General features: G+C 42.7%; 1 pseudogene; it reads right to left on the reverse strand.

Annotated features, from left to right (window-relative positions):
- Positions 1-1,305: 1,305 nt before the first annotated feature.
- Positions 1,306-7,686, reverse strand: LOC134349271 (ubiquitin carboxyl-terminal hydrolase 35-like; annotated as a pseudogene).
- Positions 7,687-24,779: the final 17,093 nt, after the last annotated feature.

Below are 24,779 nucleotides of genomic sequence, written 5' to 3' on the forward strand. Positions count from 1 at the left end.
GCTGTCCACTGCACCCCCAATCTTGGTCATCCACAATTTGCTGATCCAGTTTACCACATTACCACCCAGATCATTGATATAGACAACAAGCAACAACAGACCCAGCACCGAACTCTGCAGCGCACTTGCTAGTTAAGAAAAGCAACCATCTACTACCAGTCTCTGGCTTCTCCCGCGAAGCCAATGCCTAATCCAATTTACCACCGCACATTGAATGCCAGGTGACTGAACCTTCCTGACCAACCCCCCCCCCCCCCACGCAAATGTCACAATCTTTGGACAAGCGGACCCAGGGGTGGAGTAAACTCAGGACTCGATAGTAGAAATTAACAATGAAGAATACTGAGAATTCGGAGAAAAATACTGAGAATAATCCCAAGCTTGCTTACTTGGCATTTGAACACACAGAACTGGTCAAAATCAAAAAACCATCACCTGACAATGAGAAGAAAAAAGAAACCATAATCACATAATGATTATTACAAAAAACACGGCAACAGCTTAATGATAAAAGTAGTCACTAAGTAACTCTAATAAACTCGAAACCTGCCGTCACCCAGTGTGCCTGGCTGATTGGAAGGGTTCATGACTGGATCCTCCCCCTGCCCCACTTATGGCCAGCATCTGATGGCCCAGATCAGTCAGGATACATGTTATAAAAGTCCATGGTTAAATGAGGATCCAGAATGTCCTAAGAGGAAACCCAACATCTTTTCTCTGCAAAAAGTTTCCATTTTCCTCGCTAACATAATTGATTTTCACCACAAATGTTCTGCTCATTCTTTGAATTAATCCTAACAGGTAGATTAAGGACTAAAGGAACAGCTACATTATCCAGAATCTTTCTGTACTTCATAGTTGCAAGATCAAAGGAGAATCATAATAAAGTCAAGATAAGATAATGCGGTCTTCCAGTTAATTCCATCACTTCTGCTTCTTGTAATGAGGTACATTTATTGAAAATAATATCTGCTATCACCAAACAGCATTTCTGGTGAAAGAAAGTAGTTAATGATATCAGAAACCATCTACAATTTGCTGAGTCACACACTTCTTCCCCAGAGGCCACTGAAAAATCATTCTGTGGCAAACAACTAATTCTAGATGCTGCATTCTCCCCTTTTGCTGTTCCATGGGAACCGATTATTTCAAATGGTACCACTCGCACTGAATGCTCCTTATATTTTGTTTGTGTCTGTTTATTTAGAGTCTTGGCCATCATGTGTTGGTGCTCATTTTGTGATGCCAAATTACCTGCACTCGTAATCTTCATTGAAACATTAGGACCACCTTTGTAGAACCTTGTTAGGCAGTGGAAAATGCTCGAGCTGTGTCTGTAAAAGCTTCCTCTTGGAGGGAAACATTGTAACAACAGTAACAGAAGATCCTAGTCCCCAATTTCCCTCCAAACATTCTTTCTATTACTGTTTTCTCTGGATCTCAACCTTCTGTACAGGCTTCATTGCCTGAATGTCTCAGTCCATGAGATACTCCTTTACTAGGCTTCTCCTCTTCATGTAGCCTGTCCAATAGATATCTTCAATACTCTGACTGGTTCTAATGCAATCTGTGATTAAACCATGGAGGAGATGAAGCTTTCAAGAAGATATATGGAGAGATGGAGAGATGGCTATGTTCCAGGAAAGCAAATAACCATGGAAGTTTCATCATTCATAATTGCGAATCACTCTCCTTGAGTAGCATAACAGCATTCCTGAAGTCAGAAGTCATGAAAAGGACCTGAATGACACTCTTCACGTAGCAGGTATCACCAAGATCTGCCAGTCCTGTCTTTCCTGTATCCAATTTTGCAGGATACCTGGATGGCACAAAGAAAAATGCATTGGAACCTTTGCATGAGGCAATGAGTGTCAGACAGAAGGTTGAGAAAGTTGAGTCTTGAGTACAAAGGTTCCAATACATTTTACGCTGTGACATCCAGGCATTCTGATTGAGCAGCTGCTTTGTTTTTCCCTCATTTGGAACGGGAAAATCCTTTAGTGATTATATGACAGGTTCATTTAGGTCAGGGAAGCCCGAAAACTGCAAGATCATGCAGAGTACCAAAACAGACCATTGTTGTCGACGGCTTATAGCAGAATTGGACTCTTCTTTAGAGAATGACATTATTTTTATAATTTACTTTTATTGAGTTTCATCATGAAACAAACATTTCCATAGGATGCATTTCAGATACTGTACATATATATCATATAATCATATTTGTCATAAATCTCCACATAGTATTTATCTAAAGTATACTCTTATAGAAAGAAGAGGAAAGAAAGAACAATCGAAAGAAGAAAACTATGTACAGAGTAGGGAGTGATTTTTTTAACAAGATATTCATTGATTGTGAAAATAAAAGCAGGCCTATGAGATGTTATGTAGTTAAACCATTTTTTCCAGTATGAATAAAATTGTTTCAACTTATGATTAACAGATGTCGTTATCTTCTCCATTTTGTAAATGTCCATTGTAATTTCCATCCATACATTTAAAGTTGGGCTCTCCTGAGATAACCATTTCCTGGTAAGAGTCTTTTTACCAGCCACCAGCAGTACATTCATTAAATATTTATATTTATCTCTTTTCAACCATTCTTGAGGTTTGTACCCAAAATAGAAACATAGAAAATAGGTGCAGGAGTAGGCCATTCGGCCCTTGGAGCCTGCACCGTCATTCAGTACGATCATGGCTGATCATCCAACTCAGAACCCTGTACCAGCCTTCCCCCGATACCCCCTGATCCCTTTAGCCACAAGGGCCATATCTAACTCCCTCTTAATTATAGCAAATGAACTCGCCTCAACTGTTTCCTGTGGCAGAGAATTCCACAGATTCACCACTCTCTGTGTGAAGAAGTTTTTCCTCATCTCGGTCCTAAAAGGCTTCCCCTTTATCATCAAGCTGTGACCCCTCGTTCTGGACTTCCCTAACATCGGGAACAATCTTCCTGCATCTAGCCTGTCCAATCCCTTTAGGATTTTATATGTTTCAATAAGATCCCCCCTCAATCTTCTAAATTCCAACGAGTATAAGCCTAGTCGATCCAGTCTTTCATCATATGAAAGTCCTGCCATCCCAGCAATCAATCTGGTGAACCTTCTTTGTACTCCCTCTATGGCAAGGATGTCTTTCCTCAGATTAGGGGACCAAAACTGCACACAATACTCCAGGTGTGGTCTCACCAAGGCCTTGTACAACTGCAGTAGTACCTCCCTGCTCCTGTACTCAAATCCTCCTGCTATGAATGCCAGCATACCATTCACCTTTTTCACTGCCTGCTGTACCCGCATGCCCACTTTCAATGACTAGTGTATAATGACACCCAGGTCTCGTTGCACCTCTCCTTTTCCTAATCGGCCACCATTCAGATAATAATCTGTTTTCCTGTTTTTGCCACCAAACTGGATAACCTCACATTTATCCACATTAAATTGCATTTGCCATGAATTTGATCACTCTCCTAACCTATCCAAGTCACCCTGCATCCTCTTAGCATCCTCCTCACAGCTAACACTGCCGCCCAGCTTCGTGTCATCCGCAAACTTGGAGATGCTGCATTTAATTCCCTCGTCTAAGTCATTAATATATATTGTAAACAACTGGGGTCCCAGCACTGAGCCTTGCGGTACCCCACTAGTCACTGCCTGCCATTCTGAAAAGGTTCCGTTTACTCCCACTCTTTGCTTCCTTGTCTGCCAACCAATTCTCTATCCACATCAATACCTTACCCCCAGTACCGTGTGCTTTAAGTTTGCACACTAATCTCCTGTGTGGGACCTTGTCAAAAGCCTTTTGAAAATCCAAATATACCACATCCACTGGTTCTCCCCTATCCACTCTACTAATTACATCCTCAAAAAATTCTATGAGATTCGTCAGACATGATTTTCCTTTCACAAATCCATGCTGACTTTATCCGATGATTTCACCGCTTTCCAAATGTGTTATTATCACATCTTTGATAACTGACTCTAACATTTTCCCCACCACCAATGTCAGGCTAACCGGTCTATAATTCCCCAGTTTCTCTCTCCCTCCTTTTTTAAAAAGTGGGGTTACATTAGCCACCCTCCAATCCTCAGGAACTAGTCCAAAATCTAAAGAGTTTTGAAAAATTATTCACTAATGCATCCACTATTTCTTGGGCTACTTCCTTAAGCACTCTGGGATGCAGACCATCTGGCCCTGGGGATTTATCTGCCTTTAATCCCTTCAATTTACCTAACACCACTTCCCTACTAACATGTATTTCCCTCAGTTCCTCCATCTCACTGGACCCTCTGTCCCCTACTATTTCCGGAAGATTATTTATGTGAAGACAGAACCAAAGTAGTTATTCAATTGGTCTGCCATGTCCTTGTTCCCCATGATCAATTCACCTGTTTCTGACTGTAAGGGACCTACATTTGTCTTAACCAATCTTTTTCTTTTCACATATCTATAAAAGCTTTTACAGTCAGTTTTTATATTCCCTGCCAGTTTTCTCTCATAATCTTTTCCCCCCTTCCTAATTAAGCCCTTTGTCCTCCTCTGCTGGACTCTGAATTTCTCCCAGTCCTCAGGTGAGCCACTTTTTCTGGCTAATTTGTATGCTTCTTCTTTGGAATTGATACGATCCCTAATTTCCCCTGTCAGCCACGGGTGCACTACCTTCCATGATTTATTCTTTTGTCAAACTGGGATGAACAATTGTTGTAGTTCATCCATGCGATCTTTAAATGCTTGCCATTGCATATCCACCGTCAATCCTTTAAGTGTCATTTGCCAGTCTATCTTAGCTAATTCACATCTCATACCTTCAAAGTTACCCTTCTTTAAGTTCAAAACCTTTGTTTCTGAATTAACTATGTCACTCTCCATCTTAATAAAGAATTCTACCATATTATGGTCACTCTTACCCAAGGGGCCTCTCACGACAAGATTGCTAATTAACTCTTCCTCATTGCTCAATACCCAGTCTAGAATAGCCTGCTCTCTAGTTGGTTCCTCGACATGTTGGTTCAAAAAACCATCCCGCATACATTCCAAGAAATCCTCTTCCTCAGCATCCTTACCAATTTGGTTCACCCAATCTATATGTAGATTGAAGTCACCCATTATAACTGCTGTTCCTTTATTGCACACATTTCTAATTTCCTGTTTAATACCATCCCCAACCTCACTACTACTGTTAGGTGGCCTGTACACAACTCCCACCAGCGTTTTCTGCCCCTTAGTGTTATGCAGCTCTACCCATATCGATTCCACATCCTCCTGGCTAATGTCTTTCCTTTCTATTGTGTTAATCTCCTCTCTAACCAGCAATGCTACCCCACCTCCTTTTCTTTCATGTCTCTCTCTCCTGAATATTGAATATCCCTGAATGTTGAGCTCCTGTCCCTGGTCACCCTGGAGCCATGTCTCTGTGATCCCAACTATATCATATTCATTAATAACAATCTGTACTTTTAATTCATCCACCTTGTTACGAATGCTTCTTGCATTGACACACAAAGCCTTCAGGCTTGCTTTTACAACACTCTTAGCCCTTATACAATTATGTTGAAAAGTGGCCCTTTTTGATTTCTGCCCTGGGTTTGCCGGCCTGCCACTTTTACTTTTCACCTTACTACTTTTTGCTTCTACCCTCATTTTACACCCCTCTGTCTCTCTGCACTGGTTCCCATTCCCCTGTTGTGAACTAACCTCTTCTCTCCTAGTCTCTTTAATATATGGTCTTATTCTCTAAATGTATTTATCTGTTAGTATATCATTAAAATTTGCAGAATATAACTTAATTGATCTACTCCCTGAATAAATAAGAATCAAGAAAAGTGAATAATATAAAAAAAGGTAACAAAGGTGTGATTCCAAGGCTGGGGTCTCTAGATGACCCTGGGTTGGGCTGGAAGAAAAGTCTAGCCATGGGGGATAGCCCCTCCTACCAGTGGGTTGAGGGCCCCCGCTGCAGTACCTATAAAAGTAAACAAAAAAAAATATGTCCATTACACAGAAATGATTTCCCTGTGTATTCCTCCCATATATATATTCTCATTTAGGTGGGGAAAAAGGATTGAATAAATGATTTTTTAAAAAAATTGAGTAATATAAAATCCACATTATAACACGTATTTCTTGAGATAGGTATATCACCGTCTATTTTTGCTTCCGTTTAGTTTATCAGCACTTTTAAAGTTAGCCAAACCTTATGGCTCTTCTGGAGGAGGTGAGGGCTGCCCTCAGAGAACTGACAGTCTCTTCCTAAAATCCTTCTCTCATCCTGTTCCTGCCCCCTGCTTTCTAGGTTTCTCTTAGTATTTCCCAAGCAGTTCAGGATAACTGCTCAGCCAGACTTTCCCTTGGTTTGACCATGCTAATGGACAGCCCTCTGTTCTTCATGTCTGTAGATGCCTCTTCCACCGTCTGATATAGTCGTATCCCTTCTTGGTAAAATACCCTCAGTTTAGCAGGGTACGGGGTTTGGAATTTAATCTTTTCTTGCTTTAATATTCATTTCGCTTTGGAATATTCCTTCTGTAAGTATATTAACTTCCCATTCCAAAACACCCTCTTCTTAGCCCAGGCCCTTCGTAGAATCTCCGCCTTGCTCTTGAATCGAAGGAATCTAAGTACAATGGAGCGCTGTTTATCTTCTCTGTCTCCGGGAGGCCGCTGGACAAGTGAACGGTGCGCCCTTTCAATTTCAACCTCCGTAGTCTGAGGAATCTCCAGCGCTTCCCGCAGCAGCTTGTCTACAAAGTCCATCATCAACAATCCCTCCGCTCCCTCGGGAACATTATAAATCCTGATATTTTTCCGTCGTGATCTTCTCTCCTGGTCAAACAATTTAATCTCCTGTTGATTTAATATTTTTATCGTCTTACTTAGTTTCTGTTCCATGTTTTGCACCCGATCTTCCATCTTCTCAATTCGAGTCTCTGCCACCACTATTTTCTGATTGACGTTGGCGAGCTCCGACTTTATATCATTGAGTTGCTGCTTTATATCTTTTTGGACTTCCCTTATCTCTTCCAGAATCTTTATCATATTTGCTGCTTTGCCTGCACTAGGCCCAGTGTCAGCCTCGCCGCCACGAGCACGTGTAGGAGAGCCACTCGTTGTACCTCTCTCTCCCACAGGCTCTGCAGTGATGCTATTTTTATCTCCATTCTTTCTCCCCATTCTTGCCCCCCTTATCAATTCAGATATTTTTGAAAGGTCTTATATTTGATGGATTAATGGGGCAAAATATGTGTTTTTCCAGAGGAGCTGCTGATTTAAGCTGCCATTCTGCACGATGATGTCACCGGAACCTCAGAGAATGACATTATTAATTTAGGAATGTGACAAACAAGCACATGGAATGCTTCCAATGAATGTTGGAAAGTGAAAAGCTGATATTTCCGCACAGCAAGTGCTCCTGCTCTTACAACTGGGAAAAAGAGCCTTGAGAACACCTGTTCGGTTTTTGAAAGCGTGACTTCGAGCAAAACACTGAAGTTTTTCACAGCAGCCAAACATTCAGTAAGCCAATAATCCACTTATCTATGATATTGGCTAATGGCTAGAAAGCCAATCGATAATATTGGTCAAAGCAGTCAACATCTCTATATCCATGATGCAATCATTATTTGTCATTTTTTGAATGACCCCCTCCATGATTTCCATATATTGGACCACAGTGGCCAATGCATTGATGGGCCATCAAATACATCCACATCCTTAAATGGCTATGCACTGTTCACCATCGAGAGGTTCTTTTGCTGCTTCTGAAATACGTCTTACAGGAACATGCTTGACAGAAGTTGGATGGCAAGACAACATCATAGCTTCCAAAATCTTGTCCATTTTTTTCTCCATAGGTTGTCTCTGAGGAGCAGACAAGCCAGAGAGCCTTCCCCAGGGAGGACACGTACCAGGTAGTAAATTGATGGTGCATTCATAGTCCTTGTATGGCGGGAACATAGTGGTTCTCCTTTGCTAAACACCTCCAACAAATCTGGGTACTCCAACGGCACTCTAGACAACTTAATGGTTCAAAGGTTCCACTTAATATCAGAGAATGTATACAACCTGAAGTTCTTACTCTTCGCAGGCATCCATGAAACAGAAGAAAAGCCCCAAAGAATGAATGACAGAAAAACATTAGAACCCCAAAGCCCCACTCCCATGCACAAGCAGAGCCAAAGCATCAACCCTCTCCCTCCCATTCTCCATTTATTCCAGCAGAAAGCATCAGCTCCTCACCATCTGGCATGCAAGCAACAGATCTAGAGTCCATCAAAACCACTGTTCATCCCAACAGTTCAACATCCCACCTGCTCTTTCTCTGTCACTAATGAGGGATATAGAGGTGCCAACAGACCAGTTAATCCAAGGAATGTCTAGAGAATGAATAAATTGGAAATTAACCTTGTGAATTTGGAATCTCTATACCAGTCTGATGTCCAAAAACTCCCCGCTGAACCAGAGTCTACCAAAGCTCTCTTAGATTGTTGATGTCTCCCCCAAGGTAATCGGGATGGTAAAACCACTCTGGGACTCCATGAAACAGGAGAGGGACTTGAGACTGTTACAGTTCTCCCCTCATTAAACAGTCCTGGGAGATTTTCCTGACAACTCGGGTCAGGTGACTCGGAAGTGGTCAGCCTTACCACTGTATAAGCAACACCTCAGCCTCATGCATCACTCTCACTCAGCTGGGGAGACATCAGTACTTCCAAGTTGCATGGGTTCTTCCAGCAATGATTGTGGTGATCTGCAGTGGTTATCAGATTGAGGACCTGAGGTAGACATTGGGTAGTTCTGAGAACCAGTCTCCAGATGAACTCACTACACTTCTCCATCCTTCTTTCAGAAATATGGTTGTCGATTCTTATGGCCTTCTCCATAAGTTCCTCCAAATCCCCTACCTGTTCTCTGGTCGCAAGAATGTTTTTAAGCTAGTCAATTAATCTCCACCTAAACTGAGCAACCAAAGCCTCATTGTTCCATCTGCTCTTGGCCACTGGGGTACGGAAATCAATGGTACTGATTTGGCCACAGATTGTGTCCCTGATGCAGCTGGAGGAATCTGCTGGCTGCCTCTGAGCCCTCGGAAGATGAAAGAACACCTTCCTCGTCATTTTTAGAAATAAATTTATGTCAGAACACATGGGAGTATCCTTCACCCATTAAGTCGTTGCCCATGAAAAGGCCCTGCCCAAGATAGGGAAATTATAAAGGCCACCTTATTCCTGCCCAAGGGGAATTTTGTGGGCTGCAATTCAAGGACTAGGGAGCATTGATTTAAGAACCCACAGCAAGACTCAAGGGTCCCCATAGTACTGCTCTGGGGGTGGCAGGTAGTTCTGGGGACGTGTAGCAGGGCACACAAGTGTACGCTTGAAACCGGAGTCCTTCTGTAATGGAAGTATCTAATAGAGGAACTGCTCATGGTTCCAGCCGCCTGCCTTTGGCAGGCCAATGTCATGCAAAGTTGATCAATCACAGCTGGGTCCATGACTGGCTGAATCCTGCTGTCATAATCTTCAGACAAGTGGCCCCAGATGCGGAATAAACTCTGGGCTCCATAGTAGAAATTAACGATCAAGATTTATTCAGGGAACAATACGGGGAGTAATCAAACTAAGACCTTACTTATTTGGGGCTTGAGCACACAGAAATTCAGGACTCAGTGATGAGCACTGGTCCAGAATAATCTTAAATAGAACATAAAACACCGGAAATCTGTGCAGAACAATATCAAAAACTAATCATTTAAGAACATGAAGCATAAGGAAACCATATTCACATAACGAGTGTCATGAAAAACACTGTGACAGCTTAATGATAAAAGTAGTCATTGAACAACTCTAATGAACTCATGTAAATGGTGTTCAGGGTCACTGAGACCTGCAGCTACCTCACACTCAAAGATGACAAACAGGAGTGCTCCCTGCGGTACACCACTAGTCACAGGCTTCCAGTCAGAGAGGCAACCATCTACCACCACTCTCTTGCATCTCCCATAAAACCAATGTCTAATCTAATTTAAAGGATTGTACTTATACATCCAGTCCCTTAGAATAACTTACCCACCACTGATGTCCAGCTCACCAGCCTATAATTCCCTGGATGATTCTTAGAGGCTCTCTTAAACAATGGAACAACATTGGCGATCCTCCAATCCTCTGGTACCTCTCCCATGGCGAAGGATGTTTTAAATATTTCTACTTGAGCCCCTTGAGCTAGTATTTCTATACCAGCTTCCCACAGAGCCCAAGGGAAATCTTCTCACATCCCGGGGGTTCATCCACCTTAATTTGCCTCAAGACAGCAAACACGTCCTCCTCTGTAATCTGTATAGGGTCCATGGCCTTGCTGCTGCTTTGCCTCCCTTCTATAGACTCAGTCCTTCTCCGGAGAAAGTACAGATTTAAAACCTTCCCCACCTCTTTCAGCTCCGTGCATAGATTACCACTCTGACATTCCAGAGAACTAATTTTGTCCCTTGCTATCCTTTTGCTCTTAATATATATGAAGGTTCTTAGGACTCTCCTTACCTTGTCTGCTAGAGGAACCTCATTCCTTCTTTTAGCCCTGCGGATTTTATTCTTAAGTGTTCTTTTGCATTTTTTATACTCCTCAAGTACCTCATTTCTTCCTACCTGCCTATAAACTTATGTCCGAACACATGGGAGTGTTCCCATGTGTCTCCTTCTTTTCTTAACCAAGGCCTCAATATCTCTCAAAAACCATGGTTCTCTAAACCTGTTATCCTTGACTTTAATTTTGACAGGAACACGCAGTCTCCGTACTCTCAAAATTTCACTTTTGAAGGCCTCCCATTTACTAAGTACACCTTTACAAGAAAACAACCTGACCCAATCCACACTTGCCAAATCCTTTCTGACGCCATCAAAATTGGCCTACCCCAATTTAAAATTTCAACCCAAGGATCAAATCTATCCTTTTCCATAATTACCTTGAAACTAATGACATTATGACAACTTCTGTCACCTGCGGTCTCATTCCCTAATAGGAGATCTAATATTGAACTCCTTGTACTTGGGAATCTATGTACCGATTAAGGAAACTTTCCTGTACATATTTGACAAACTCAATCCTATCCAGCACTTTTCCAACATGGGAATCCCAGTCAATATGTGGAAAGTTAAAATTGCCTATTATCGCAGTCTTATGGTTCTCGCAATAGTCTGGGATCTCTACAAATTTTCTTTTATAAATCCCATGGACCGTTGTTTAGTCTATAATATAATCCCATTAACGTGGTCATATCTTTCTTATTCCTCTTTCTGCCCATAAAGCCTCACTAGATGAGCCCTCTGGTCTGTGCTGCCTGCGCACTGCCGTGACATTTCCCCTGACTAGTAATGCTACCCCACCCCTCCCCACACTCTACCAGGTCCAAAACAATGGAACCCTGGAACATTGAGCTGCTAGTCCTTCTCACTAATGGCTACAACATCATAGTTCTATGTGTTGATCCATGCCCCAAGCTCATCCGCCTTTCTAACGATACTCCTTGCATTGAAATTTATGCAGCTCAGAACATTAGTCCAACCTTGCTCAATCTTTTGATTCCTAACCTTGTATGTAAGCTTACCAATTTTTTTCTCCACAGCCTCAGTGAACTAGAAAATTGCAAATGTTCTCCACTCTTTAAGAAAGGAGGAAGGCAGCAGGAAGGAAATTATAGTGGTTGGGAAGATATTAGAGTCAATTGTTAAGGATGAGGTGATGGAGTACTTGGTGACACAGGACAAGATAATACAAAGTCAGCATGTTTTCCTTCAGGGAAAATCCTGCCTGATTAACCTGTTGGAATTCTTTGAGGAGATTTCAAGTAGGAGAGATAAAGGGGATACAGTGGATGTTGTATATTTGTACTTTCAGAAGGCCTTTGACAAGGTGCCACACATAAGACTGCTTACCAAGTTAAGAGCCCATGGTATTTCAGGAAAGTTACTAACATGTTTAGAGCATTGGCTGATTGGTAGGAGACAGCAAGTGGGAATAAAAGGATCCTTTTCTGGTTGGCTGTCAGTGACTAGTGGTGTTCTGCAGGGGTCGATGTTGGGACCGCTCCTTTTTATGCTGTATGTAAATGACTTAGATGATGGAATAGGTGGCTTTGTTGCCAAGTTTGCAGATGATATGAAGATTGGTGGAGGGGCAGGTAGTGTTGAGGAAAAAGGAAGAATGCAGAAGGCAGATTAGGAGAATGGGCAAGAAAGTGGCAAATGAAATACAATGTTGGAAAATGCATGGTCGTGCACTTGATAGCAGAAATAAATGTGCGGTCTATTTTCTAAACAAGGAGAAAATCCAAAAACCTGAGATGCAAAGGGACTTGGGAGTCCTTGTGCAGAACGCCCTAAAGGTTAACTTGCCAGTTGAGCCAGTGGTGAGGAAGGCAAATGCATTCAAGAGGTCTAGAATACAAGAGCAATGATGTGATGCTGAGGCTTTATAAGGCACTGGTGAGGCCTCACGTTTAGTATTGTGAACAGTTTTGGGCTCCTCATCTTCGAAAAGATGTGCTGGCATTGGAGAGGGTCCAGAGGAGGTTCACAAGGATGATTCCAGGAATGAAGGAGTTATGATATGAGGAACGTTTGATGGCTCTGGGTCTGTACTTGCTGGAATTCAGAAGGATAAGGGGGATCTCACCAAAACTTTTCGAATGTTGAAAGGCCCAATCAGAGTAGATGCGGAAAGGGTATTTCGAATGGTAGGAGAGTCTAAGACAAGAGGGCACAGCCTCAGGATAGAGGGGCGCCCTTTCAAAACAGATGCGGAGAAATTTCTTTAGCCAAAAGGTGGTGAATTTGTGGAATTTGTTGCCACATGCAGCTGTGGAGGCCAGGTTGTTGGGTGTACTTAAGGCAGAGATGGACATTTCTTGATTGGACATGGCATCAAAGGTTACGGGGAGAAAGCTGGGAACTGGGGTTGAGGAGGAGATAAAAAAAAGGATCAGCCATGACTGAATGGTGGAGCAGACTCAATGGGCCAGATGGCCTAATTCTGTTCCTTTGTCTTATGGTCTCTCCACTATCTGCCCTGGCACTCTAATTTCCATCTCCCTGCAGCTCTAGTTTAAAACTCCCCATACACCACCAGTGAATGTTCCTGCTAGGGTATTAGACTCCCTCCAGTTCAGTTGCAAACCATCTATTCTGTGCAGGTCCCCCTTTTCCTGGAAGAGAGCCCAATGATTCAAACATCTGAAGCCCTCCCTCCTGCACCATCTCCTTATGATGATGACGTTGAATCAGACCTGAGAGACTGGTGATGCAGTGAGATCAGCGCCGGGCTCGAGAACAGAGGTTCCCGAGTTTGACCCAGTGACAGACCGCGCCCATGCGTGCTCTCCATCCATGCCGGGTTGATGTCAAGCTCACAGCTCGGCCTCGTAAAATAATACTGTGAAATGTCTGTGCGAGGTGTGGTGCCCCACGCAGCCTTTCGAACAGCGCCTTGTAAGGCATGAAAATGCCTGACGCTGGTATCTCCTTAGCCACAGGTTAAACTGCATGATCTTCCTGTTTCTGGACTCACTAGCATGTGGCACAGGTAGCAATCCTGAGATCACAACCCTGGATGCCCTGTCCTTTGACGTAGCACCTACAGTAACTCCCTGCCCTCACTTTTCAGGACCTCGTTACCCCTCCTACACATGTCATTGGTATTGACATGGAGCATGACCTCCCACTTACAAACGCTGTGGACTCAGTCCACGATATCCCTGACCCTGGCACCCGAAAGTCAACATACCATCCGGGAATCCACAGAACCGCCTTTCTGACCAACAAATCCCCTATCACTACAGCTTGCTTCTTCTCACTCCTTTCCTTCTGAGCCACAGACCCAGAGTCAGTGTCAGAGACATCAGGCTTTCTACTGCTAAGTCATCCCCCCCTCCCCCAACAGTATCCAAAGCAGCATACCTGTTGTTGAGGGAAACGACTACAGGTGAACTCTGAACTGGCTGCCTATTCCCTTTCCCCCAGTTGACGGTCACCCAGTTACTAGTGTCCTGCATTTTGAGTGTAACTACCTCCATGTATGTCCTGTTTATCAATCCCTCAGCCTCCTGAATGATCCAAAGCTCATCCAGTCCCAGCTCAAAACCAGAAGTGTTGGACGCTGAAGCTGGATGTACTTCTTGCAGGAGTAGTTATCATGGACACTGGAGCTCTCCCTGCCTTCCCACATCCCGCAAGAAAAGCATTTCACTATCCAGCCTCGCATCCTCACTGCTTAAAATGTGCAATAAGAAAGAAAGAATAAATAATGAAAAACCACCTCTCCTCGCGAAGCCCGAACTCCTCTCTCTAACACTGGCCCATTCACACAGTGGCCACTCCACTTTTGGACCTTGCCAGTCCAATGTCTCCTTGGGAACTGTGGCACAGAAAATACACTGGCTGCCCCCTCTCACTTCTTTTAAACTTTCTCCCTCTACACAATCCAATGCCTTATTAGGAACTGTGGTGTGCAAAATGTGTTGGCTACCCCCACTCGCTTCTTTGAATTTCTCTCTCCCTCTATGGAATTCAATTTCTCCAGGGGAACTGTGGTGCACAAAATGTATCAGCTGTCCCACTCGCTTCTTTAAAACTCTCTCCCCTCTGTGTAATCCAATATCTCCCCCAGGAACTGCGCAAAATAGGAGATATCTAATAATCTTGGATGAGTGTATCTTGTATCAAAGCGGAGTTACTAACCCAGTTTTGGCATTAGACATTTAGCATTTTGGCATTGGTAGTTGGTGGTAGTTCCTAAAAATGAGCAGAGGACTATCCTGGTTTTATGATCAATATTGCCCAGTTTCTTAGCTTGTTTCTGACTTGAAAGCTTCTGATAGAACTCTATAGAACTTTTCAAACAATAAATTACAATACTCACCATAATTTTTACTGTATGAAAAGGTTTTAAATATTTGGATGAGAGACGTAGAAAGGCATTTTAAACATAGACATTTTCTTTCCAGGTGAAATACCACCAATACATATTTTGGACTGGATGGAACTATTGGATATGGGTATATTTATATGGGTGTAATTACTTTAAATCATAGAATTTGAAAGAGTGTAATGAATAAATTTAAAGAAAGCATTTTTTTCATGCACCTAATGTACATTCCTAATGCACAAGGGAACTAATTGCTTGGTAGCATCAGACAAGTGACTAATCATTTAGAAATATTAAAATGCCTGAGCAGTTTTTACCCTTGACTAAACAACCAGCTACAAAAATGAATAATTATCTGTCTCTGAAATCATGTTGATTCATGATAAATCCCCTTTGTAACTGAAACTCTAATGTTAGAAACTAGTTTGGATGTTACCCCATAGGTTGTGTTTGAAGTCATGTTTACCCCACTCTGCCTTTCATTCAAATTGTTCACTTCTGTGTTAATAATTAGTACATATCAAGACTTGACCTTTTTCATTTTGTGCAGTAAATTCTCAGAATACAAGACATCCCTTTCGAACAGAGATAAGAAAGAATTACTTCAGTCAGAGGGGGGTGAATCTGTGGAATTCATTGCTGCAGGCAGCTGTGGAGACCACATCATTGGGAATGTTTACAGTGGAGGTTGATTGGCTCTTGATTAGTAAGGATGTCAAAGGTTAAGAGGAGAAGGCAGAATTGGGATAGAGAGGGATAATAAATCAGCCATATGGAATGGTAGAGCAGACTCGATGGGCCAAATGGCCTAATTCTGCTCCTATGTCTTATGGCTTTATGCTCTTACAGGCCCTGATATTTCTGGACAGTAGGAATGTATTCTTGTTGGGAAGATTTTTGGGAAAGCTCGAAATGTGGTGGGCTTGCTGAATCAAATGAATAACTTCTGTATCCTTTAACAGTTTCTCCCCTGTGAACCAGTGAGATTTCAAGGCTCACTTGTTGTTGGACAGGGAAATCACAAATGGAAGACCAGTATGATGGATCCACAGCAGTTGGAGATGGGAATATAGATGGAGGAAACCAGGGTAGGGGGGAGAGGTTTAGAAAGATCATTTGGGCTTTGTAGATTGGTTAATGGTTCACACAAGAGATTCTGTGGATGCTGAAAATCTCAAGCAACACTCAAATACTATTTCAAAGCATCTGTCCTAAAACCAGCACTTAAATGCAATTGCGAAGGAAGCACAGCACTGCCTCTATTTCCTTAGGAGTCTGTGGAGATTCAACTTGACAACTACAACTCTGACAAACTCTATATAGATGTGTAGTGGCGAGTGTATTAACTGGCTGCATCACAGCCAGGTATGAAAACACCAATGCCTTTGAATGGAAAATCCAACAAAAGGTTCTGGATTCCATCCAGTACATCACAGGTAAAGCCCTCCTAACCATTCAGCACATCTGCATGAAACACTGTCATAGAAAAGCAGTATCCATTATCAGAGATCCCACCATGCTCGTTTCTTGCTGCTGCCATCAGGTAGAAGATACAAGAGCATCAGGACTCGCACCACCAGGTTCAAGAACAGTTGCTGCCTCTCAGCCGTCAGGCTCTTAAACAAAAGGGGATAACTGCACTCACTTGCCCATCCATTGAGCTGTTCCCATACCAATAATCTCACTTTTAGGACTCTTTATCTCATTATCAGATATTCCTATTAATTATTGCTGTTTATTTATATTTGCATTTGCAGTTTGTTGTCTTCTAAACTCTGGTTGATCTTTCATTGATCCTATTATATTTACTTTTCTATAGATTTGCTAAGTATGCCCACAGGAAAATAAACCTCAGGGTTGTATTTGGTGACATATATGTACTTTGATAATAAAATTTACACTCAGACCTCTCATAGCACTGATTTGTTATGACGCAGTTATTCAATTCTTTATTGAACTTTTTTTAAATGACAAAAACTCATTCTAAACAACACTTAAAACTTCTCAAGAGCAAACACTCAATCAGCCAATGAGAGTGTTTTACATATGTTCTCAGCCACTCACAGCCAATCAGGTATCAGTTCATGCTCTGCCTCCCCCATGTTGGTAAATGTTCTTGCTCCCTTGCCAACTTATTCCATTTTTTTACCCATATTGTCTGGAAAACGGCCTGCAACTTCCAGTGAGGGTAGTGCTACTAAGATGTCTAGGAAAAGCATTAGCATGGATGTGAAACTGCAAGTGATACAGCATTTGGAAGCTGGTGAGTGTCAGGTTGATGTTAGAGAGTTACCGCATTTTCATGGTGAAAGCCTTAATAATGAAGAGCTTCAAGAATTGGCAGAGCATTGTATCTTGGGGTGAATTTGAGGACATGGATGGAGGAGAGGAAACACCAGCAAGAAATCTTACCACAAAATTCCTCTGCACTAGCATTACCACGATCACACAAATCATGGACCAGTTCAGCGACAATGACCCTGACCAGGAGCAAAGCAATAAGCAAAGAGAGGTGTTCTCCACATGATTTCCTGCTACCGAGAACTGCTTCATGAGAGGAAACTTAAGAAAAGACAGTCAAATCCTAACACCTACTTGAAGAAGTCAAAGCTAGAGAAGGACCCAGAGCCTGTTTCCTCCTCTAAGATGTAACCATCACCTATTTCCCTCTGCTGCCACTGCGATGTGTTGTTGCTCCACTGGTGTACGGGTTAGGCCTGCTAACCTGTTTGTTAGTTCACAAATTACTGTATATACATAAGATAATGTCACATATCCTGGGTTTGATTTTTTTGTCAGGCACACATGTCCATCTACGTAATGTTATAATGACCCCACAGAGCCCTGATTTACACAGTGCTCCACCTCCAAAGAATGCACCTTCAGCGTTAAGCGGGGTCTGAGTGTACTTTGAACTTTGAACCTTGAAAAAAAATGTTCAGCAGGTCAGGTACCAGCCTTGGAGTGGAATAAACAGTCAACATTTCAAGCTGAGATGCTTCATCAGGACTGGAAGGTAAGGGGGAAGAAGCCAGAATAAGAAGGTGGGGGTAGAGGAAGAAGTACAATTAGGCAAATGATAGGCAAAACCAGGTGAGGGGGGAGGAGGCAGGTAGTGGAGGAGGTGAAGTGAGAGGCTGGGAGATGATAGATAGAAGAGGTAAAGGGCTGAAGAAGAAAGAATCTGATAGGAGTGGAGAGAGGGCCACGGGAGAAAGAGAAAGAGGAGGGGCACCGGAGGAAGATAATAGGCAGGTGAGGAGAAGAGTAGGGGTAAAAGGAGAGCCAGGATAGGGAATGGAAAAAGAAAGAAGAGGAAGGGAGTGAAATTATCCGAAGTTAGAGAAATTGATGTTCATGCTGTTAGGTTGGAGGCTACCCTGACAGGATATGAGGTGTTGCTCCTCCAACCCGAGTGTGGCCTCATCGTAGCAGTAGAGGTGACCATGGGCTGACATGTCAGTTGAGCACGGGAAATAGAATTAAAATGGGTGACCACCAGGAAATCCGGCTTTGGTAGCAGATGGAGTGAAGGTACTCAATGAAGAGGTCCCCAATCTATGCCAGTCTCACTGATGTAGAGCAGATTGCACCACTGACTTGTTATACACCTCTATCAAGTCACCTGTCATCTGGCTTCATTCCAAAGGGAAAAGCCCAGCTCGCTCAACCTTTCCTCATAAGGCATGCTCAATAATCCAGGTGGCATACTGGTAAATCTCCTTGCACTCTCTCTAAACCTTCCACATCCTCCGTATAATGAGGTGACCAGAACTGTTTTATAGAGGTGCAATATTACTTCTGGGCTCTTGAACTCAATTCCCTGCCTAATGAAGGCTGACATACCTCACGCTTTTTTAACCACCCTATCAACTTGCGTGGCAACTTTGAGGGAGCTGTGAATCCTGCCATTACCTGTGTATTCTGCTGTCAAGTTCAAAGTTTTTCTATATTAAAAACCCTCTTTGGTAATTGGCATTACAGGAAAGGCAAAATGCTTACTGTTCAAATGCATTTCTTTTTTTACGTAGCCATCTATCAATGCTCCTTTTTGTCATTGAGGAGTTGATAACCCCTTCCTCCCATCTTTATTGGGGCACTATGTTGATGTGGAATAATAATAATAACCAAAAGAACACTGGTTGATGGATCTATTCGAGCAGAGAGCTAATCCATGATTACAGAATTAATTCTTAAGAGGTGTGTAGAAGAAGGACGGAAACTTGTAGCTGGGGGTACTGCGAGAAGCAGGAGGCCAGCATAGGAGGTGCATGAAGATCTTGGAGAGTTGGAAAATTAGAAGGGATACCAAGAAAGGCAGGGAGGAGTTATTGTATGAAAGGACACAGTGTAGTCAGCAATAACAGAGATGATGAGAAAATGGGCCCAATACAAATGCAAAATATCGGAGATGATTTTGAGGACAGAGTGGGAAGCTAGGGGTCACGTTTCAGTTTAAGGAGAGGGAAGGTATTCTAAGGGGCTAGATATATAAATACTTGGAAAGACATGGCCTGATTAAGGATAGTCAGCATGGCTTCATGCATGGTAGGTCATGTCTAACCAAGCTTATAGAGATTTTCAAGGAAGTTAACTGTTAAGTTGATGAAGGCTAGGCAGTTGATGTTGTCTACCTGGACTTTAGAAAGGCATTTGACAAGGTCCCATGGGAGATTAGTCAAGATGGTTCAGTCACTCGGCATTCAAGATGAGGTAGTAAATTGGATTAGACTTTGGCTTTGTGGGAGAAGCTAGAGATTGGTAGTAGATGGTTGCCTCTTTGACTGGAGGCCTGTGACCAGTAGAATATCGCAGGGATCAGTCCTGGGTCTGTTGTTATTTGTCATCTATATCAATGAAGTGGATGATAATGTGGTTAACTGGATCAGTAAATTTGTGGATGACACCAAGATTGGGGGTGCAGTGGGCAGTGGGAAAGGCTATCAGGGCTTGCAGCAGGATCTGGACCAGCTGCAAAAATGGCAGAATAAATTTAATGCAGACAAGTGCAAGGTGTTTCACTTCAGTTGGTTCAACCAGGGTAGGTCTTACACAGTGAACGATAGGGCATTGAGGAGCGCAGTAGAACAAAGGGATCTGGGAATACAAGTGCACAATTCATTAAAAGTTACATCATAGGTAAATAGGGTTCTAGAGAAAGCTTTTGGCACATTGGCCTTCCTAAACCAAAGTATTGATTACAGGAGATGAGGTGTTATGTTGCAGTTGTAAAAGATATTGATGAGGCTTAATTTTTTTTAGTTTTTTTAGATTATGAGGACACACAGTCCTCTTTTATTGTCATTTAGTAATGCATGCATTAAGAAATGATACAATGTTCCTCCAGAATGATATCACAGAAACACAAGACAAACCAAGACTGAAAAACTGACAAAAACCACATAATTATAACATATAGTTACAACAGTGCAAAGCAATACCGTAATTTGATAAAGAACAGACCATGGGCACGGTAAAAAAAAGTCTCAAAGTCTCTTGAAGGTCCTGTCATCTCACGCAGACAGTAGAAGGAAGAAAAACTCTCCCTGCCATGAACTTCCAGCGCTGCAAACTTGCCGATGCAGCACTCTGGAAGCACCCAATCACAGCCGACTCTTGAGTCTGTCCAAAAACTTCGAGCCTCCGACCAGCCCTCCGACACCAAGCACCGAGCACCATCTCTGCCGAGCGCTTTAACCCCGGCCCTGGCAACAGGCAATAGGCAAAGCCGAGGATTAGGGGCCTTCCCCTCCGGAGATTCTCGATCGCACAGTAGCAGCGGCAGCGAAGCGGGCATTTCAGAAGTTTGTCCAGACGTTCCTCCGTGCTTCTCACGTCTGTCTCCATCAAATCAGGATTGTGCACGGTACCTACTTATAAATACAATATCATTTCAGAGCAGCCGCATGTACTGTGTCACGCCGCCATCTTCTCCTCCCCTCCCACACAATTTGGAGTATTGTGTGCAGTTTTGGCCACCTACCTACAGGAAAGATGTAAATAAGTTTGAAAGAGTACAGAGAAAACTCACAAGGATGTTGCCAGGCCTGGAGGACCTGAGTTATAAGGAAAGATTGAATAGGCCAGGATTTTATTTCTTGGAGAGACTGAGAGGAGGTCTTCCGACATTGCGATGGAATATGGAGAGCCTGTAGCATGTCGAATTATTGGGTGAACAAGGTAGTCTTTGGGGTAACTGCAAGTCTGTGTCTTTGCTATTGCTTGGCTCACACTTGAGAGCTGGTAGCAGGTGCGCATTATTTTTACCAGTGGGGGGAGGGGGATTGTTCCTTGCTGCCGCTTATGTGAGGGAGGGAGGGGTGCTGGTGGGGGACTTTAGGGTTCTAACATTTAATTGTCATTCATTCTTGGGGCACTTCTCTGTTTTCATGGATGGTTGCTAAGAAAAAGCATTTCAGGATGTATATTGTATACATTTCTCTGACATTAAATTGTACCTTTGAAATGTTTGAAATTATTATTTTCCATATTATTTCAGGTCAGATAGGATCTATGTAGAAAGAAACAAAGTTAACTTTTGTGTTAATGACCAACCGTCAAAAATAGGAATAGTTTATCAGATCTGTAAGCAGTTCTCAACATCTTTTTTAAAGTCTGTCACGAGCCTTGTGACCCATCAGGCTGGTGCTTATGCTGGTCTCTGTGGCGTGAAGCGACTGAGAGTATGAGACTCCCCCCGGAATTGACGCCAGTCTATCACGAGGTTAACCCCCAGCATTTTTGCTGGTACACATTCTCAGCTGGGTAGACTGGAGCATTGTGTGGTTAAGTGCCTTGCTCAAGGACACACACGCTGCCCTGGCCGAGGCTCGAACACACGACCTTCAGATCGCTAGTCCAACGCCCTAAACACTTGGCCACACGCCACACTCCCAACATCTTAAAACCTGTTTATTTTTCTTTAACTGTTGACCATTCAATGAAAGCTCATTAACCTGAAGCTAACTGGCCGACTGAGGACATGGGCATGGACATTACCAGAAGTTCCATGCAATGGTCAAGTCTAGATGTAGATGAAAGGTTTCAGCTGAAGTAATGATAAAGGTACTTTGAACTTTGAATTTTGAACTCTTAAGTTACCCATAAAAAGCAACAAGCATACATTTCCTTAAAACTGCATTTCTGCAATTAGCCAGGGCATTTCTCCAGTGATTCTGTGTGAAAATGCTCACACAACTTGGATGCTTGCCAAATGTTTGCAACACATTGGCAGGTTGCAATGTTTGCTGAACTTATGAATCTTTATGTATATATTCTTCAAAAGGACATTATTTTCACGAAGCAGAGTTTTGCAAACTTTATTTTTATGCAATTCAGGAAGAGAAATTGTGTTGAAGCACATCAGTATTTAACTGAGTATTACTGCCTTTGTGACAAGTACCTCTTTCTGGCTATTTACCCTCCCAAAATCAAAAGCAAACCCTGATAAGGAATTTTTTTAACAAGTGTAATATTCCTTTAACCAACATGAAGTATTAAACAAGAACATGATGAAACATGTCTAAAATAAGCCCAAGGCTTGTCGAACACCTTTCCCACATTGTGTCATTATGCTATCTCAAAAACATATCTTCAGGATGACTGTAGGGAAACTTTGGAGATGACAAGCACACCTCTCCCAAAATGAGGCAGATGTGTCACTTAAAATGTTTGATAGGTTAACTTTTGGAAACGTATGCTTGCCAATACTTGAATCACCTTACGTGGTGGCTTAGATTTATCAAAGTTCTGATTCATTGCTTGTTTTTGCTCCTTCTTCCAGGCTTCCAATTCTCTGCGTTCCCTCAGAATTCTCAGAAAACCCGGAAGCCATTTGGAACGTGATGCCATGCAAATCGCTCTCAGGCTCATTTTGGTTCATGCAAGGCCAGACTGCCTCTGTTGGTGAGTGCAAAGAGGTATGCTTCTTGCTCAGGTAAAAGGGATGGACCTCTCAACCTGTCCCTCTGCAATCAATGTGACCTTATGGATGAATAACGGGTTAGTGATCCCAAAAGTTCTTCGTAATCTCTTGAGTCTAAATTGGGGAAAAGACAGCTCAGGCTCTCCTTCATGCCTGCTCCTGTAGTCACAAGGCCTACATTAAATCGGTTCTTCGTGATGTAGAAGAACATTTGGTGTCAGCCACGCTTTCCTGGGCTGCGTGCCTGATGTGAAATTGGATGAGGGGAAAGGGCTCCTTCCTGATGACAACTAAGGTGGGAGCATCACCCTGTCTGTAGACCATTTAGAAAGGTGTTAGCAAGAGATTCAGCAAGAGGATGGAGGCTCGACCCTGGACAATAAACAGGAGAATGATCTGTGGGGTGAAATTGGATGGGGATAGTCTGCCAGTGTGATCACCTTCCTAGCCAGCCAACCTGGCAAAAGAATGGATTCAAACATGATGTTGGCTCTCCATAAATGGTCTTCTGGAAGTTCCTAGGGGGAAGCGGATGGATGGTAGAGAATGAGGTCATTGCTCAAATTAATATTGGTCATGGTAAAGACCAAAGGCAGAGAGACTGAGTAGGAGTTGTTTGGAGAATTAAAGTGATAGGTGACTACATGTTTAGGGTCTCCTCTGTGGTTTGAAGTGAGTGTTAATATCTGAACTTGGTTTCTCTAGCATAGAAGAGACTGTATTGTGACCATTGTATGAAATACGCACACACACAATCCTCTAACCCTCTTCTTCAGCTGCCAAGGACGTTGATAGTGGACACACGTACATCATTCCTGTCGAATTTGTTATGGGTTAAAAGTCAGATTTCTGTTGTTCTCCAAATTCTTTCGCAAGTGTAGGTTGCTGCAGAAGTCATAGTTTGTCTCCTAACAAGTTTCAACTGGTTGGTTCTGCTCGACTGCAAGTCTCTCATTAACCATAATTCTACCCTATCCGTCATGTCCGCATGCCAAAATATTTGCATAATTGTCTTAGGTGGAATTAAAAGTTCGTAGTATGAGTGTATTATTTAAAGTTCAGAAAAAAAAACATTGCTGTGTCCAGGAATGCTTTTCAAAGAAATAATAACCCAAATATAAATTCAATTACACTATTAATATTATAATTTATCTTTATAAAGTATGGTAACCTAAAACTGATTGGCCTAAAGTTTGCTGATGTCATGTGAGGCATCTCAGCAAGAGATAATAATATTTCTGCCTCGAGGCATAAGTGGGGATGAAGTCAACGTTTTCAGTTGAGTCTCAGCTCTGTTTATTTATTTTATGTTATTTGGAGATACAGTGCAGAATAGGTCCTCCCGACCCTTTGAGCCATGCTACCAGCAACCCCAAGTTTAGCACTAGCCTAATCATGGGACAAATTCCAATGACTAATTAACCTACTAACCGGTACGTTAGGGCTGTGGGAGAAAACGGGAGTACCCGGAGGAAACCCAGACATTCCATGGGGAGAAAGTACAAACTCCTTACAGAGGACACCAGCATTGAACTCTGAACTGTGACGCCCCCGAGCTACAATAGTGTCATGCTCACCGCCACTCTACAGTGACACCCCAGTTAAGTTGCTACTAAGAATGTACTTGAGTTAAAACCCCATGAGTTCAGATCTAACTCTTTTCATACTTCCTTATGACAGTAAAGCGGGTAATTCAGTCCATTGAATCTGTACTAGTTCACAGAGCAATCTCATTCTTCTACTTATTTTCCATTAACCTATTCTCCTCATAGTCCCATCAACCAACAGCCTCCACCCCTCAGACTGTGCCATCAGCTTAGGCACTAAGAGCAACTCAGGGTGTCAATTAACCTATCAACCCTCACATCTTCAGGATGTAGGAGGAAACCGCAGCACCTGGAGGAAACTTGTGCTCTCATGGTGCCAATGCGCAAACTGCACACAG

This window comes from Mobula hypostoma, chromosome 1 (genome assembly GCF_963921235.1).
Source record: "Mobula hypostoma chromosome 1, sMobHyp1.1, whole genome shotgun sequence".
NCBI classification, from domain to species: Eukaryota; Metazoa; Chordata; class Chondrichthyes; order Myliobatiformes; family Myliobatidae; genus Mobula; species Mobula hypostoma.